Source organism: Coturnix japonica, chromosome 19 (assembly GCF_054131305.1).
Source record: "Coturnix japonica strain WE chromosome 19, WE-NBRP24, whole genome shotgun sequence".
Taxonomy (NCBI): domain Eukaryota; kingdom Metazoa; phylum Chordata; class Aves; order Galliformes; family Phasianidae; genus Coturnix; species Coturnix japonica.
The window spans coordinates 708520-715965 of record NC_140681.1 but is presented as its reverse complement, the minus strand read 5'-3'; the positions used below and the strand labels follow the sequence as shown (position 1 = coordinate 715965).

At 45.7% G+C, this 7446-nt stretch overlaps 1 long non-coding RNA gene across 1 annotated transcript; it reads left to right on the top strand.

Annotated features, from left to right (window-relative positions):
• Nucleotides 1-34: 34 nt before the first annotated feature.
• LOC146757729 (uncharacterized) lies at nucleotides 35-1219 on the top strand. The gene is made up of 2 exons (XR_014935886.1): nucleotides 35-172; nucleotides 743-1219. It is a non-coding gene; the product is annotated as an uncharacterized LOC146757729 (long non-coding RNA).
• The last annotated feature ends 6227 nt before the right edge of the window (nucleotides 1220-7446 follow it).

Sequence of the window (7446 nt, the reverse complement as noted above, 5' to 3'; positions counted from 1 at the left end):
AACAGGGGTCAGTAAGCAATTAAAACAGATGGTGTGGAGTATGAGCTGTGGGTAAGTCCAAAAAAGGAAATGAGTAACTAAATGTTCATTGTTTTGCAGCTTGTTTTATTGCTTTCCATTCTGCAAATAATTGGAAGAGCATCAGTTTTAATTGAGCATGGGTCTCACAAAGGTACCTACATCAAATGAATTCATATTCACTATGAGTTAACCTTTAAATATGCATTTATACAGAGGGGATTCATCAAATAGTTTAGCCTTTCCTACCTGTCTGGTGGACCGTTGCCCACCTTAAAGTAGAACTAGTGTGGTCAAGTTGCTGATCAGTTTGCTCAGGTGAGTTTCAGTCCTTTGTGGGATTTGAAATTGCTCCTTAGTCTTGTCAATCTGTATTCAACAACCCTCTAGATCAACTGTTTTCTGTACATCTAACTAGAATTTCCTGTGTTGTGATTTATGCTCACTGCTCCCTCTGTACCTGGAAATGGTCTCACTCCATCTTTGTCTTTCTCTGGACTCTCCATCTGTCTTCTCCATGTGCAAACCCAGGTCTTAATTTCCTTGTGCATCCTAATCTTCAGTGCCCCGAGCACTTAAACAGAAGTTTATGTTGCTTTGTTGTCATCTCACGTGCTGGATGTCAGGACTCATTTCTCATTGCTGTTTGCTTGTTATGGATTGCCTACAGAAATTGTTTCGCATATAGAGGAATCTATTTGTGTGTGTGTTTTGTTTTCCACAGAAAGACTTGAAATCTTGCATTTCCTGGTTTTTGGATCCCTGGGAAAGTCTGGTACACATTATTGGGTTCAGGGGCTGCAGCTGCTGACTTTCAGAATATGTCTCAAGGGAGAGTTTGTGTGTAAAGCTGAGCATGGAAAACCCAGTGCAGACTCCTGATGTTCAGCTCCTGTTGGGACTCCACAGACTCAGCCCAAGGATTATGATCCCGTGGGTGGTTCTCGGAGGTGTCCGTGCACCAGCATCTTGACCAGGTCTGCAACATCTGCTTTGCAGAGCTGTGTTCCAATGCACTGGAGCATTGCTGCCAAGAGGGAAGGGAACAGACTGGTGGCTTCCTACTGTAGTGCTTTCATTGACAAATCCCTAACAGTTTTGCTTTACTATTGAAAATACAGTAGTCTGAGCAAGTGAACAATGTGGGAATTTGACTCCAAGCATGGTTTGAGTTGATAAAATATAAAAATAATATTTGGAATGTTTTCTGCTACATCTTCTATTTTATCGGTTGAAGAAGAAACGATCAAACACAGACCCTAATAAAACCACTGCAGAATCTCTCTTCCTCCCTCCCACCTCCTGTAGCACTGTTATGGTTTACTGCTGCCTGGAGAAGAAAAGTTATGCCCAGTACCTGTCAACAGTACAACGTGTGAATCAGCAGCATTATTGCAAGGGGGTATTTCATACTTTGCTCTGCTGTCACTGTGCGCCATGTGGCTGTTGTTCAGGTAGAGCTCAGCAGCTTCCCTTCCTAAATGTGGCCTTATTTTCTCCTGCTGTGGTACAGGTATTATCTTTGGCCAAACACAGACGTTGCTCCGATCTGAACTCTTTTGTTGCAGGGGCAGTTTTGCATAAACTGTTTGCAGTAAAATGTGCAATTTCACTTCTGCTTTAGCAGCAGTCCAGAATGGATGGAAGGCTTTGAAACATGACCTGTGGTGTAGTAGCTGCTTTCCCTTTATTTGTTGTTGTTATTTCTTAAGGAAAAACATATTGTCTCGTATCCTGACTCCCTGCTGCTTTCTCTGAAGATGCCTGATCCGTAGTGAAGGAAATTGCACAGCCTTACTGCTGGATTGCTTCCTGTTGTCAAGAGCATGTCTGCTGTCTCTGAGTTGTGCTAAGTCACCTGCCAGTTTTTAGGGCAGCTTTCTTGTTCTTTCTTGTTTGTTTTTTTTTTGTTAACCTACATGCCATGAATGCAGTACTCCGTCTGCTTTGAAGTTGTTGAGCATTTTGATTCTCTCGCTACAGATGTCAGTCCCATCACAATTCCTTTAGGATGGTTTGAGCTGGAGGCAATGACTGACAAATACAAGCACCGATGAGAGCACAGCATCTGTAGGTACTGAGGCTCACAGGTCCCCTCCCTGGTGCTGAAGCCCTGAGCATGGCATTCCACATCTGGCCTGCTGGGTCATTTGACAGTGATGGACTCCGACCTCTCTCATTTTTGTGACTGCACAGCAGATGTTACAGAAGTGGGGTGAAATGTGAGCCGCAGGCTCTCTGGGTCCAGCTCCCGAGAGAAGTAGGACATGGATCATTGCATTGCACTTGGAAGGGCCTTTACATGTGCAGGGGTGGGAGTGTGAGGTGGGGAACTAGGCAAGCTTTGAGCTCAGCTTGTGAAGCAGGTCCGGTAGGTGGGCAAGCAGGGTGATGCACTTCCACTGTATGTCTGCATGTGCTCTCTCTGACAAGGGGAATGAGGAGCTTGACTGCAGCATTCACTGGGCTCAGTGCTCACTCAGGCTGACCACGTGCAGCATGCCTTGGGGAGCTCATTTTAAGAGGAATAAAGAAGCGAAGTTCCTAACTGTGCCTAAAGGTCTGGTTTGGGAAAGTGTGCACAGTGTGTCAGAGGAATGTGGAGAGCGCAAGGAAGATCTAAGAATAAATATAGGGTATGGCATGTGCTGTCATTTATAAAGTAAGAGTTGACTCAGATTTACATCTTTTCCCCAAGATTCTGGCAGCCATGGGATGAGAAGTGGGAAATGCCCGTATGGCTGCTGTAGTTAATTGCTGCTCCTCACATTTAGCTCTTAATGCTTCCAGCTCTTCCTGCCAGCCCACTGTATGGGTCTGAACCTGTGGTAGCTGCTCCTGAGGTGGCTGAACCAGCTGGTAGAATGGGGCTGATGGTGAAGGATTGTACTCCTAACTTTTAGACAGGTCTTCAATTTGGCCAGCAGGGGCAATAACGTGTTTCCTTCAATGGTTATCATATTTATTTTATGTTCATAATTTCCTTATTGCTGCCAGTAATAGAAGCTACTATTCCAGAAGGGGTGAGCTGTGTGGTATTGATTCCTCCGGCACTGAGTTAGAAGTAATGTGAGAAAACCATCCGTATCTTTCTCCTTTATCTCAACCAGATATTTATTACCAGATTTTCTTTATCTCAGCCAGATAACGCTGGTTTCCCTGATTTATTAAAGCAGCTGACATGCAGTGCAGTTGGGTAGGTCCTGCCCCTTCTTTCCCCTCAGAGGTCACCCCTGTTTCCTAAGACACTAGTTCCTTCCATCACACAGTGTGCCCCAGACAACTTGGCACAGCTGTAAGAAGAGCCAACTACAATGACCTGCGTTTCCCTTCTTAGATATCACTAATCCTTCAGCAAAAAGTCATAAGAAAAGAGGGCAAATATTTCCATAGCGGAGAAAGACGCTCCTCAGCAAAGCATCTGGTGTGCTCGTTTAGTGCTGCAAATTTTTGCTCCCCAAATGGGAAGCATTCATTTTTATGAGTGATAGGTGAAATAGCATTAGTCTTTAATGGAGTTATATGATTCTCAAATGCCATGCTTGCTATGGAACACAAAGAAGAGGGATGCTGTGTGTTCTCAGGGCTGGCTTCTGCCTATTGCTGCATTAAGTGTTCCATTGCTGCTGTTCTCCTGCTGTGCAGAGTGAAGCCCATGTGATGCCACAAATGACATTTGGCTGACTGTAACATAAATAGGAAGACTCAAAGAACAGTCATTGGCTAGACCCACCAGATGCTAAAGAGAGCGACTCAAGGTGTTTATTAAAGTTTGTTAAAGACAATTGAAGCCATAGAAGTCAATTAAAGCCAATAGAAGGTTTCCACTGATTTGAAGGGGCCAGAATTGCCTTGTGGAGACAAGCACGTCTGGTTGGAGATGTCCCAGCCCACAGAAGGGATTGGAACTGGAAGCTGCTTAATGACCTTCCCAACCCAAACCGTTGTATGATATTTTTATCTTTTCCTGACTTTATCTGTATTAATATAACTCACATGTGGCGTTTATTTATGACATTATTACAGCCTTTTCAGGGCTCCTGTGTTTCAGGCCAGGATTTCATCATCTCAAGATTTCCTGGGCAGAAATACACGTGCACATGTCATGCAGCAATCGTTTTTTCTTTTCTTTTTTTCTCCCCATTTTATTCAGAAATCTTGCAGAAATGGCTAAAACCTCATTTTTCTTTTGGGAGGGGTAGGACTTGCCCATATGTTGGCCATCTGTGTATCATCTGAGAAGCTTGCCAATAAAACCTTTGTGATACCTCAGAAAGTAATCTGCAGGCAGCACAAATTTAGGAAGGGCACTTTGATTAATGGCTCTTTTAGAAGCTCAGTCTGTCCCTCTGGCCTCGTGCTGCTTCTCCAGATGGGGACTGTCTCCTCCAGGCTGCGTGTCACATCTGCCAGCCTGGAGTGGTACCCCTGTGTGTCTAAAATGGTGCTGGGCACCAGTGCTGCTCTGATGCTCCTTTTGCGGACGTCTGTTACTGAGGAAGGTGAGGGGATATGTCAGGTTGTGAGGACCCACAGAGGCTCATGCCGACCCCAAGAGGACACCCAGCCTGTAGGGCTACCCCAAGATGGAGGGTAAGAGCACGCACAGTGTGCCCAGGGAGATGAGCTGCTCCAACTGATGGCTGAGCTGCAGGAAGCAGAGGGGAGACTGAGAAGCATCTGGGAGCCTGGGAAGGTGACAGATTATTGAGGGGAGCCACGCTCTGCCACTGCTGCAGCAGGCCCAGCATCTGGGCTGCACCAGCTTAATGGCAGCTGCCTGGGGAGCCTGAGGGCTGGAAGCAAGAGCCTGCCTGCCCCGCTCAGCTTCCACTGCTGGGTAGGTACAAGGCTCTGGGCTGGCAGATGGGTGATGTGGAAAGAGGGAGGAAGAGGCATCTGTGCAGGTTCTCCCTCCACGGTGTGACTGACTGAAGCCTTGTAGCAAGTGCAGCATCAAAACCAATGCTGGGAAGAAGTGAAGGCGTGTCGTTCTCATAGGTGACTCCCTCCCTCCTCTGGGGAGTGAGGGCTCCCATCTGCAGGCCAGACCTCATCAAGGCTCGGGTCAGGGATGTTACCAGGAAGCTTTTGAGCATAAGACAGCCTTCGGACTATTATCCATTCCTCTTTCAAGTGGGTACCAATGATGTAGTTGCAGGAAGCCTGAGGTCTATCAAAAGAGATTTCAAGGCCCTGGGGAGACAGCTAAAGGACTCTGGAGCACAGACAGTGTTTTCCTCTGTCCTCCACTAATAAGGAGAGACAGGGAAAGAAACAGGCAAGCCCGGGTCATCAGTGCCTGGCTTCAAGACTGGTGCCAGGACTTTGTGTTGTATAACCATGGAAAAGGCTTTGGGCTGAAAGGTCTGCAGGGACCCTCCTGTCTCAATGGGGGAAATGCTTCTTGACCTGCATAAACTGTTGGCAGATGGAGAGGGCTTTAAACCAGGATTGAGAGGGGAAAGGAATACTATTAAGAACACTGAGGTTACACCAAGGTATGGTGCAGTACTGTCAGAGAGTGACAAGGCACATGGGAGAATCTGTGCTGATCCAGAGTGGCTGCAGTTTCAGGAGCTTCTATACCAACATGCTGTCCTGGTTTTAGCTGGGCTAGACTTAATTTTCCTTGTAGTTATTGTATGATTTGGATTTAGGAAAAAACAGTGTTGATAACACAGTGTTGTTTTTGCTGAATGATGCTGTACAGCAAAGAAAGTTTCTGTTCCTTGTACTGTCCTGCCAGTGAGGGGGCTGGGGTGGTGCAAGGAGCTGGGAGGGGGCAGAACCAGGACAGCTGACCTGGACTGGCCAAAGGGACATTCCATGCCACACGGCATCATTGAGAATGATAGAACTGGGGACATTTACAGGGGCTGTGGCTGCTGCTCCGGGACTGGCTGGGCACTGGTCAGTGGTGGATGAAGGGAAGGCAGCAGATGTCACTGTTTTAGATTTTGGTGAGGCCTTTGATACAGTCCTTTATGGCAGCCTTCTGGACAGCTTGTATTACTGTGAGATAAACAAGTTCACACTATGCTGGGTGATGGTCTGGCTCAATAGAAGAGCTCAAGGGGTAAACGGGGCTACATCTGGCTGTGTACAGTTACCAGCGGTGTTCTATGGGGCTCTCAGACTCTGCAAGTCTGAGAATGACGCTGATCTGAGAGGTGCTGCTGATCCCCTGGAGGGACAAGAGGCCTTGTAGGAGAATCTGGATTGATGGGAGCATTAAGCACAAAATTGGCCTAATCAGTGGCACAAAGTTCAGCATAGCTGGTAGGACAGGGGACTGTCTCATCCATACTGTTAGGAAACAGGAGTGGTGGTAGGGGCAACTTGCATCTCATGCAAGGGTCAATTATTTCTTGTAAACTACTAAATAAAATGCAAAAAGAAAATCACCAATTGTCTCTTTTTAAAAAGAAGTAGCTGTTAAAGGTGCAATTGTAGTTTTGAAAATGGTCTTTGTAACAGATGTGCTCCCGGCATTATAGTGGCAATTTGATTTTGCAGTGCTGTAACCATAGCAGGCAGTTGTGTATCTTTTATTCTGATCTGGAGATCTCTGTGTGGGGGAGGCTGTCCAGAGGGGTGGATGGTCAGAGTTAAGTAGTAGAAAAAGGCTGAAATGCTGATGTGTTTATTAGTGGAGTTTGTAATAAGTTTTAGTCCTGATTCTACAACTCACAGTCCTAAGAGTCTGAGTTAAATAGGGTGTGGAATGTGAACAGATCTGGTATTTGTCTATTTAATGTTCATGGGGTCAGTTCTGGACATGGAGTGGTTTAATTCAGCTTGAAAGGCTTTGATGGAAAATCCTACGATTTACTATTGTTTTGCATTGGCTTTAGCTGTTATTTAATGCTCCCACTCACACATAATGCGATTGTAGGGCTGTGCTCTCTCACAAATAGTCACTCACAGTACCCTGAGAAGCATGTTCCATGGGACTAACACCATGTAAATTTTGCACCATAAAACAGAGTTTCTACAGAGTCAGCTCTGGGCACGGCACACACAAGTACTTCTCGGCTCCTTACTTTGATCACAACCCCCACAGCATTCTCTTTTAACTAACTTTATCATGAAGTCAGCCTTATTTCTGCATACCATAAAAGGGTATTTGTTAAAGCTCTCATCACGCTCAGCTGTAGTATCACAGATACTGTTGACTCATGTACAGACAACTTGGAAAAGGTTTTATTGAGAAGATCCTAAAGACTCACATGAGAAGTTGTTTGTTTTCTTTTTGGGGTCTCCCAACACTTTCAGAGTTTCCCCAGCTAATTACTGAGGTGTTGGAGCTGGTAGTTGTTAAGATGTTAATACTAGCATTTGTTTTAACCGCCCAGATCAACTCGGATTTTCTGGTCTTTGAAGGAGACAGTAAGAAATCAGGTTGGAACTTGAGATGGGAAAACA